Here is a 12095-nt window from a genome sequence, read left to right as displayed (position 1 = left end):
GTTCTTCCAACAGATATGAAATACTTGAATAGTTGTGACAACTATTTTTTTTGCTGTTACCTTTTTTTTTTGTAAAATTTAGCAATTAATCAGAGAAATGATAGTTGCCATTAGTTTTTTTTTGTGTGATGATATATATGTTTGTTTTTGGATAGAAATTTTACCTTCATTTGGTTGGTATTCTGATGGGACTAAATGTGTTTATTTCATCACATAGTTCTTCCTTTGCTATATTAAGAACACAATGCCAATATGATACATGATATATGTCTCTGATAATGTGTATGGCTTCCGTATGTACTTATTTGTTGTGACAGCAGACCAGGATAGACTATACAAAACAGCATAATTGAAATATTAATTCATTCAATGCTAGCGCAAATTCACAAAGAACATACAAGAGAGAAAAAGCTATTGGACCTACCATTTATAACAAATCCATCATTGTAGTCTTCCACAAACTTGCCAGGAATATCGAATCATGCAGCAATAATAGTAGACATAGATATGAAACCTTTCCACCGAAAGACAAATTCGATGAAAAGATACATCTATTTTAAAGAAAACTGCACCAAAATCAAAGCAGATCTCACAAACTAACAACAATCAATGAGAAGTACAACCAAAACGATTATATCTAGAACCTTCATACCACCTTCAAAAAAGTACTTGTCAATAACCAAGAGGAAAGACACAAATATCGATAAACTACAGAACATTAAAGAAAGAATGTAAAAAACAAATTCGAAAACTGAATGGGAATACATCAATTCAACAATAATTGAATGATTGAAAAAGAACAACTCAGAACCCTTCTGGAAGTACATATAGTCCAAGAAGTAGGACAATATTGGAGTATTGCCTCTCAAAAGAACAGGCCAACTGATAACAGACAGCAAAGAAAAGGATAAAATACTTGCACATCAATTTCGATCTGTATTTGCAAAAGACAAATGACGCCATACCAACAACGAAGACAGTAGTCAAAATCCCATTTTTCAGATTATTTGAAAAAGAATTTGCAGTATTACTTGGGAAAGTCGACCCTGCCGCAGCCTCAGGTCCAGACAACATACACAAATAGAGTACGCAGATAATGTGATGAAGACCTGGCACCATCACTAACAACATTCTATCAACACTTGGGAATTATACATGAAGAGGAAAAGCAAATGTATTTAGCAAATACAAGAAATGCTATAAATATTTGACAGAAAAATACAGGCCTTTATCGCTAACATCTGTACCAGGCAAACTATTGGAGCGTATGTAAACACATGCTGATACACCTAGAGAAAAATACAGTTCTGACCACCCTAATTCACTGTTTTAGATCAAGATATTCTTGCGAAACTCAGCTACTACTAACATTCACCATACTTGCCAATACTTGACATGTCAAAAAGCGTGTGTAGCATTCGACCACATGCTTCAGTCATTCGACAAAGAATAAAAAATACTAGTAGACTTGGCTAAAATGCACTTCTCAAAAGCTTTTGATACAGTTCCTCACAAAAATTTAAAAAAAATATTTACATATGTGCGTACTACAGAAGACAGGTATCTGATGAAGAAAGTTTGAGATGTTTTGAATCATCAATTTCAATAGTAAGTAACATCCCAAATTCGAACATCATTATTAGTGGAGATATGAATTTCCCAGTTTGGGACTGGAAGAGCAACACTATAAAGAGGGAACTCAATATGCGCTCCTACATCAATCTTTTATAGAAAATACGCTAAATCTCGTTCTAACAAAAAGTAAAATAACAAAAATACCAAACTCAAAAGAAAATTCAATACGGAAAGTCCCTTATCAAATGGCAAAATCAAAAGCTAAAACACATCAAACGAATGGAAACAACTGTCATATTTTGGACTTGGTACAGGCGTTTCCTTATGTATAAAATGAAGTAAACCTGGTTTTATAGCCATACAAATGCACCAAGTCTAGTTCAGAGGGTAGATGTCGAATTCTAGTCAAATCGGCACCCAACGTAGTCATTTCGGCACCCATGTTAAATATGTTGAATATATATTTTTTTAATTATTCTAAGCAAAAAGATTACAATAAAGAAGGTATTGTCCATAAATATTGACTTATTAATATTTTGTGGGCTTTCTGTATGTTTTTTTTTGTTCAACTTAATGTGAATACGAGGTATTGGATATTTGTTATCCATGTTTTAACCAGTTGAGCATTTTGCATGATTGTTGGTTTAATGCTGTTTAAACTTTCCTGAAATACCACCTTAATTGCTGATTATTTTGCATGCGAGTTTGATTACCAAGAACGTGTCAATGTGAGTACAACCAAGCTGGTGTTTAAATGCATGGAAAATGTAAGTATAAGAACTATTCATTATGTCTGTTTTATTTAAAGTTGAATATTTTGCATGCTCATTGGTTTATGGTTGATTAAACTTTCTTAAAGTATCAACTTTGTTGAATATTTGAAATGTATAACATATAATAAACGCCTTTCAAAATTGTCCGCATTTTAAAAGAAAAAAGTGTCCTGCATATTTTTAATAAAGCAATATGTTAAAGTTCCTTCATTTTTTAAAATTTAATAAATAAAATAACACGGAATTTTGAGAAAGTCTTCATTCAGGAACAATAACAGTACTTACCCGTGTTACAGGTTCTGTGCCGTCAGCCTGAACATCTTTCACACTGAATCGCCTCCTGTCTTGGTCTTACTACTTTGGTACACTTAATTTTTGTTGTTTTTTTTTTCGGGACAAGAAAAGGGGTGGGCCTATCTCGCCCCGTTAACACAAAGATAACAAGAGGTAATTACTGGGGGTTTGGGCTTATTATCGCCTTTATTCTATCAACTTAAATCCAAATTTCTTTGCTACTTCTTCTATGTCTTTTTTCCTTTCTTCCGTAAACAAGAAGTTCCTTTTGTCTCTTACATCTAGCCAATGTTCGCGACTCCTCAATATTTCACTGTAGTGAAGAGTGGGTCTTTTTTTCTTCTCTACTAGTTTATAAGGAGTCATTTGATCTGAATAGACTAGAATGGAAATCTCTTCCTTTTTTACCCCAAAAATATACATGTAGGTCTTTTGAGGTATGTCTAAAGTTACTTTATCTACCCTGGATCTACGTTTTCGTGGTGTCGTTGTTTTTTCCAATTCTTCAGTGGTCTTAGGTCGACCCTCGGCACCTGTTTAGCAGGCGGGATTTTAGGTTTCGTACAGGGTCTTCGAGGAAAGTTTCTGCCGGTTGTTCATTGCGATTGATTCATCTGGGGATTGAGTGGTAGTCTCTACCAGCTCACCGGTGTTGTTGTTTTTATCGGCGTTGGGGGCATTTTCTAGGTCTTCTTTGTGAGCAGAATTTCCTATCTCATTGATCGATGGCTTGGATTTCCTAGCTATGAATGCTTCAAGGTGGCGTTTGTTTCTGTCAGCCCTGGCTGTGAAGTTTCGATGACCTTTTCCGAGTCTTTGTTGTTGTGGTTGGTGTCTCGACATGCTCCATGATAATTGTTTTTTTTTTCTAAATGGTTGTTGAATATAATCATTACTTACAGTCGCTGTCTGACTATAAAACATTTGATCGTTGACCAGCTGATTGGCGCCATTCCCGTCAGACAAAGGATATTGAAGAAAACGAGCCATATCGTCCTGAAATTTCACTTCTAATCACGGAAAATGTCGCAAAATGTCAATTATAAACTTTGGGTTTTGATAACCACACTTCAATCGAGATAAAGTAATCCTTGCAAACACAAAATCAAACTGTTTTTCAGAGCTGTCACAAAATCAACACTGACATATATCACGTGACATTTATCTTCTATATTATATCAAATATATATTATTGGATGCCGAATTGACCAAGTGAATGCCGAATTGAGGTGCCGATTTGACCAGATGCCGATTTGACTTTTTCTAAAGGTGCCGATTTGACTTGTACTCAGAACCCGTAGATGTCCTCCTGGGAATATCAGATCCAGATATCGTTTTTTCAGAGTTTGACATGAATACAATCAAATTTAAGGAACAAGAAAGACTCATACCACAATATAAGAGAGCAAACTGGGAAGGTTTCAAAGACGACCTTACAGCACTCTATAAACAGATGAGTCAAATATATAGATCTAAAATCTAAAATGCAAACGATATCTGTGTAAGAATAAAGACTGCTCTACACAAAGGAATAAAAGGTCATATACCACACGAAACAAGAAAAAAAAACAACCATGAATAAAAGTAAAAACTAAACTGAAAGCTCACTAAAAGGCAACAACGACTCTACAAAAGAATGAAGAAAACCCAGGATCCTAAAGTAAAGGCAGAATATAAAACCTTAAAGAAAGGGGTGCAAAGAAAACAACGAAATGCATACTGTCACGACATTGAATATATCATTACTCCTCAAAACGATGAAAATACGTTTAAGGGATCAAAGAAATTCTGGACTTTAGTCAAACATAAAAGAAAAGATTGATTGATTGTTTGTTGGTTAACGTCCAGTGGCAAATATTTCATGCATATTCAGGACGAGAACAAGTTCACAATAAATACAATAGGTAGGTTCTGTAATAGATTAAGGGGTTAAGGTCGGAGAAATTTAGACTGCCACGGGAAATGAGGGTATATTGGATAGGGACAGAAATTTAGCCTTCCAACAGGTCACCTACGGACCCCTCAAAGAGTTGTTACAAGGGTTCTTAACGTGCAAAGAGCGTGGCACTCTCTTTACACGAGGCATCGGATTTAACGTCCCCATTCTGACCGGACGTGGCTGCAAATTTGTACATCCCGCACAGCCAAACGGACGCCCCACTTTAGCACGGGTTTTACTGCCGGTCGGAGGAAGACCAATGGTGACCATACTTCTATTCCCCAGTCACCCTTGGGGGGTAAAAGAAAAGAAATAATTGGTATAACATCACTTATGAAGGAAGGCAAAATGCTCACTGAACCAGCTGACAAGGCAAACATCCTTAATGCATAATTTAAGTCTGCATTCTCTGAAAGAAGTATATTCACACGTGATCAATTAATATCCTCTAAGCGAATGCAATACGATGCCAACTATGAAAAAACATAACCATAACTACAGAAGGCATAGACCAACTGCTAACAAAACCTGAACCCAAACAAATCACCGGGGCCGGATGGAATATCACCAAGAATCCTCAAAATATTACACAGTGCGACAGCACCTCTTCTACGGTTACTGTTCGAAAAATCCTTAGAAACTGGAGTTGTTCCAAACGACTGGCGTTCAGCAAATGTATCTCCGATCTTCAAGAATGGTCAAAAGTATAATGGAGCAAACTAAAGGCCCATCTCCTTGACGTCAATATGCTGTAAAGTCATGGATCATATAATATCATCAATTATGACCCATGGTGAAAACACAACATTCTTTACAAGTTATAACATGGCTTCAGGAAAGGCAGTCCTTATGAAACTCAACTCATAGAATTCATTGATGATCTTATCTAACAACATGAACATGGGACAACAAACAGATGTACCGATAATGGACTTTACCAAGGCCTTTGGTAGGGTAAACCATAGCTTATTGGTGAACAAGTTACAAGCTTACGGAATTAGAGGCAACACAAATACGTGAATGAAGAATTGGCTGAGTGGAAGAACACAAACTCGTATTAGAAGGATGCAATTCAGCATCAGTCCCTGTAGATTCAGGAGTACCACAGGGCTCAGTCCTTCTATATTACATCAATGACTTGCAAGAAGACTTAACTGTTTGCAGATGACACCATCGCCTACCAGACAATATCATCAAAAAACTGTTGAAAAATATTACAAGAAGACCTAAGCAAACTAGCAAGATGGTGCATGAAACTTCACCCTGACAAATGCAACATCTTGAGTGTAACAAACAAGAATACACCAATTAAAACATCATGTCATCTCCATGGTTACAATTTGGAAGAAGTACAGCGGCCAAATACTTAGGTCTCACAGTTCAAAACAACCTGAAATGGGATCAACACATATAGCAGATAACGGACAAAGCAAATAAAATACTCGGATTTTTGCGGAGAAACATCAGAATTTCATCAACAAAAGTAAAAGAGCTAAACTTACATTGGACTAGTAAGATCACAGCTAGAATATACCTCAATATGCCTCAACGGTTAAGGACCCAGCCACAAAAGAATCTATCTACAAAATAGAACAGATACAAAGAAGAGCTGCCAGATACGTGACAAATAAGTACAAAACAATTGCTTATATCACAGAAATGGTATATCACCTACAAATGAAGTTCTATAAAATAGAGAATAATATGGTAGCAATGTTTAAAGAGAGCGACATACACCACCAGTGCGTCAAGGGAGAAATATACATTCTAAAGCATACCAAGTCACTCTGTGTTTTTGTTAGATGTATTTCTATTTATATCCATCTTATGAGTTAAGCCTTTTTCAACTGATTTTATAGTTTGTTCTTATGTTGTACTGTTACACCACTGTCCCAGGTTAGGGGAGGGTTGGCGCCTTCAAACGAGTTTAATCCCGCCACATTCTTTATGTGCCTGTCCAAAGTCAGGAGCCTGTAATTTAGTAGTTGTCGTTTGTTGCTGTGTAACATAATTGTCTTTTATTCATTATGTTGTACAGAAATTAGGCCGTTAGTTTTCTCGATTGAATTGTTTTACATTTGTCATTTTGGGCCTTTTGTAGATGACTATGCGGTGTGGGCTTTGCTCATTGTTGAAGGCCGTACGGTGACCTATAGTTGTTGATTTCTGTGTCAGTTGGTTTCTTGTGGAGAGTAGTCTCATTTGCAATCATACCACATCTTCTTATTTTTATATAGTTATTTCCATTGGACCAAAGCACAAAGGTAACTTACATGAGGTCTTCTCCTGCAAACGGAACTTGTCAGAAAACAAAAAAATCTTATATAGCAGAATCTTCAATTTGTTGAAGGAGGTTATTACCCGACAGAAACAGAAACAGCATAGTTACAGCAAAGTCAACCAAATGCTTTAAAACACACAGTATAGCCGCAATTGGGACTAATTACGTTCTCCTTCACCGTTGTAATATAGCCTGTGGGGATTATACAACAACGTACCCATACATATATATATATATAGTTCTTCATTTGTTTATTTTTAATCATTTTGTACCAAAATGTTAAAAGATAGATATCTTCGCCAATAACGATCAAATATCTATGACCAAAATTGAACGTATTTGGTAATCAGGATCTAGACTACAGCTTGTAGGAGGTGATTGGCAGGCGAGAATCAAAGTACTGAAGTACTGAACATCGGATGACCACAAGTTCTTGAGGATGGTCAAAAGCACTTGTCTCAGAAAAAAACAACATATCTCTTTACCTGAAACTGAGGTTAATGTACAAAGATATATTTTTTTCTGAGACAAGTTCGTGCGTGAATGATGAATAAATGACAGGAAATTCAACTTCACCGTAATAACTATTATATTGTAGTCAGTATACACTGATTTGTTGTTATATATTATATTAAAATAACAGTTACATATATATATGATTTGCATCCATTTGTATATCATTCTATTCTACTATTCTAATAATAGTGCAATGCAAGTGCATGGTGGACACTTTTCTGTAAAAATTCGATTTTTCTAAAATTGGATACGAGTAGGCATTCATATTTTCCCACAAAAACAATTTCAGAGTTACCGGTCCTTGCCGGTATTGTCGCAAAACGTTCTTTGAGATATTCTTCCGCATGCTTAAACACAATTTTTCGGTACGTGTGCATTGATATTATCAATGATTTTTTTACTTATATATATATATATATATATCTAACTACAAAACATTTTCATATTATTAATTTATGTTGTAAACAAAAATATTTTTATCAGTATTCATTGAAGAGATGTATTTATATCAAACGATAGGGAATGTTATTTTGCACTCATTTATGTGCGCATATTTATCATGTTTATAGATCGGTTAGAAACCCAAAACTAATTTACATAATGGAAATCTAGGCGATAGCAATACATCGGAATGACCTCAAGGTCATCGCGATGTAAAAAGCACTATACTACTAGTATAATGGCGTTGTTTTGTAAGGTTGCTGTCTATTCGCATTTACCCCACATTCATTTCATTCATATAATCCCCTTAATCGAAATATTTTTATACCAAAGTGCGCAAAAATATCGGATTCAGCATCTGATTCTAGGAAAACCTGAAATTTAGGATAGCGTGTTATATGGTTATTAAATGTATCAAATTTCTATTTAAAATTGTTTTGCTTGAAACATACAACTAGAACCAGAGCTAGGAAACGTAGCGAAACTTTACAGAAGCTACACGAACACCAGCCTACGTGACTATACGTTAAAATGTTTTGCACCATTGTAGCGCTGGTCTTGCTCCTTATTTGTGGAAACAATACAATGGCGGAGACACAATGTGAAGCCGCCAAAGGTTAGTAATTAATTTTACTTAAATTTTGATATATGTTTGACTTAATCATCTACATTACTTTACATAATACAACAGTACTACTAATATTATTTATAAGATTTTAAGTTACAAACAAGTATCAAGACCTTATATCTCAAAAAACATGTTTAACCCCGCCGCATTTTTGCGCCTGTCCCAAGTCAGGAGCCTCTGGCCTTTGTTAGTCTTGTATCATTTTTAATTTTAATTTCTTGTGTATAATTTTGAGTTTAGTATGACGTCCATTATCACTGAACTAGTATACATATTTGTTTAGGGACCAGCTGAAGGACGCCTCCGGGTGCGGGAGTTTCTCGCTGCATTGAAGACCCATTGGTGGCCTTCGGCTGTTGTCTGCTCTTTAGTCGGGTTGTTGTCTCTTTGACACATTCCCCATTTCCATTCTCAATTTTATTGAAAGCTTTATTTAAAGTCGATATTTACTAGACAATTGCAAAAAAAGCTCAGGTAGAGCTTTGGAAACCGTCCGGAGATCCGTAAATACAAGCGCAATTTTAAATGTAATTCGGCTGGCACATTTATAACTGATAAACATTGTTAATTTTTACAACATTTCTCTACATAAAATGTTATCCAAAGGACTTTTGAGTTTGAACTTTTGATTTTGCCATTTGATAAGGGACTTTTCGATTTGAATTTTCCTTTGATTTCGGTATTTTTGTTATTTTACTTTTTAATACATCTTTAGAAATAACTTTAAAAACCTTTGCCAAAGTGAAACAATGAACAAAACTTGAAGGAAATGACGCAAATACTTACAATGTACATTTACTTTAAACTGCTTTATAGGTAAATCAGATATTAAATATTTATGATTCACTATGATAAATATTTTAAACGTCGTAGTTATATTTTTAAAAAATCGACTATTTTCTTGGAATTTTGGAGGAGTCAATCAACAAATGACTGTTAAAGTCCTTGCTACGCACATACACATTGTAAATGAAAATAACGGATCGAACGACCGATAACTCAAAAAAGCTCTCCTTGTATTGAGATATCATTTTCAGTTCCAATTTAGTTCTTCCCTTTTGCGGCAAAATCAAAACCAAACACGTTAGACGGAAAATCTTTACTGTCCAGCCTTAAAAAGCCATCAAAACACTGATGCAAGATTATAGTTATGATGTTCTTTGACTGAATTGCGCATGACATTTTTTCCGGCATATGTCTTGTAGTAAAAGTCATGAATCAGAACGACTGGTACAACTTATTTTAACATTCCATGTAGCCAAATGGATTTAGTACCCCCATTCTTAGACATGCAGATAGGTTGGGTTACTCAAGACACTTGTCTAAAAGTTTATGTTCTCAATTAGACCCGATATGACTGTGTATCTATACAAATTCAAAATGTGTTTGTTTTTTTAAACAAATTCAATCTTCGACATTATTTTTTTTTTAAGTCAAGTCATATTGTAAATATTTCAGGAAAGACAACATGTATAACTGAAGATCTGCTTGAGATGTTAATTAATATAAAAGACCACAAAATCCAAGGTACATTTAGATATTTCGTTTAAACCATCTCGAATTTTAAATCTGAATGAGCCTAGTCCGGTTTGTTATAATATTAAGCTATGGTCATGTAAGGCAATCTGTAAAGCAGGAATTTACCAGACGTTCAGAAAGAAACATTCCTGTGATGTTTTTCAGGCTATGTTCATTCTTTAGAGTGTATTTTAATGCTACATACAAAAGCCGTTCTATAGATTTATAAATCAGTGCTTACGTTCCCTTTTTTTGTTTGTGTTCTAAATTTGAGCTCAATCAATATCCGCGAAGTTTAAATCATTTGCACCACGAATTGCTTAACACTGTAATAAAACTTACTGTAAGGTCACCAGAAACAAGACGAATGATTTTGTTTATGTTCCTTTCTTTCTAATGAAAGTGAAAAAAGAAAAAATACAATTTTCATTTATAGAGGGTCCTGATCAAGCAGTTTTCAGTGGGTAATTCGGATTGCTGGGCATATAAATGAAATTTGCGTACGTTGTCCTTTAACAGAAACAGATATGTTCTATATCCTATTTAACACATTGTCTTATGATCAACTGGATTTATTTAAGTCTGTCCCTGCTAGTTATTTTGGTGAATAAACCTGAAAGTAGTCAGATTACTAAATTCTTCGTCATGTCAGGTCATCATCACAAGAATTGTGGTATTATATAACAACCATATTATTCATCGAAGTGTAATATATTAAAAATGCACACCGTCAGTGTAAAATTTTATGTAAGTATAAGAAATTTAAGGTGTCACGAACATTGTGGTACCCAGCTCGCTAAAGGTTTGAAAACATATGTATAAATCGCTATTTGAAATAAAGATTCGTTGCAGTGGAACACATGATGGTAGTCCTGGATTTTTAATAATTTTTTGATTGACTAAAAACATCGAAAAATGATAAAGGAAGTTCATGTATTCCTTACATGTATAAATAAGCTACATTGCATAATTATGTAGAATATCGACCACACTAAAAAGTAATTAAGAAAAGAAAAAATGAATACTCCTTAGAGGTTCCAATAACAAGGGGTACACACGAAGATTTCCATTAACCAAACTATCATTTTATGAACAATTATTTGCATTTAGATTTAATTATTGTATTTAAACATGCTTACTGGGCTAGTTTCTGTTTTTAAAGTTCCAAAAGTGAGACCAGTATTTTTTGCCTTCCTGAAAAGTCATACAAAATATTCTGGATCAATGATATACAAGTTTGACGATGTTAGAACAAACATTGGAAACGGGTATAACCCAAATACAGGAGTTTTTACAGCATCGGAGAAAGGTATCTACCAAATTAGTTGTGTGATTTCGGGTGTTATGAACTCAGATGTATATTATCAAGTAATGAGGAACGATACTTAATTTGCTAACGGATCAACAAGCAAGGGTACCTGGGAATCTAGTACTAATATCTGGATCATGGAGTTAGTGAAAGGTGATCGTGTGTATATACAACACAGACATGATTCACGTGAAGTTCATGCAAATCTACACACATACTTTGGAGGTTATTTATTGTAGTAAATAAAATACACAAGTAATTTTTGTTTTTTTGCGAGTGTAATATTAGACTAGTATTTGTGTTTATAAAAAAGAAAAAAAAACACTATGAATAATTTCGTGCGTGTGGAGCGCTTTTCTTGATATACCGTCATGAGTAACGCTCAAACCCCAAAATTTGAAATTCAGGGATGTAAAAATTAGTAGAAGCGTTAGAAGCTTTGTGACCAAAAAGGGCCTAAATTATAGCCAAATTCATCAAAAGCAAATTTTGCCGTAGAGAGTTTGAACCATAGTTTCTTTATAATTTCTAAATTTATTAACGGGGAATTTATTTACCTGAGTCGCCAAAGGCGGAAGCAGGTCGAATAACCGCTCGACTCCGTCCGTCCGTCCGTCCGAAAGAATTTTCGCCAAAGTTTTCATGACTTCTATGAAAGGGAATAATTTAATATTTGGTCTGCAGGTTGATAAAGTTGAATTGTAGCGAGTAAATAATTTTTACATCTGCCGTGCAACTGCTTCCTGTTTGCTGATAGTTTGAAATTTTACAACACTCATTGTACAAGCAAAATTTTCGTCAAAGTTTTCTTGGCTCCTATT

The 12095-nt window shown here is 34.7% G+C and overlaps 1 long non-coding RNA gene across 1 annotated transcript; it reads left to right on the top strand.

The window, feature by feature from the left end:
- Positions 1-8276: 8276 nt before the first annotated feature.
- Positions 8277-11537, top strand: LOC127698249 (uncharacterized). Its single transcript, XR_007980768.1, has 3 exons — positions 8277-8435; positions 9906-9974; positions 11128-11537. It is a non-coding gene; the product is annotated as an uncharacterized LOC127698249 (long non-coding RNA).
- The last annotated feature ends 558 nt before the right edge of the window (positions 11538-12095 follow it).

This window comes from Mytilus californianus, unplaced genomic scaffold (assembly GCF_021869535.1).
Source record: "Mytilus californianus isolate M0D057914Y unplaced genomic scaffold, xbMytCali1.0.p SCAF_4, whole genome shotgun sequence".
Taxonomy (NCBI): Eukaryota; Metazoa; Mollusca; class Bivalvia; order Mytilida; family Mytilidae; genus Mytilus; species Mytilus californianus.
Note: the sequence above shows the minus strand (reverse complement) of the source record. Positions and strands in the feature narration are given on the sequence as shown.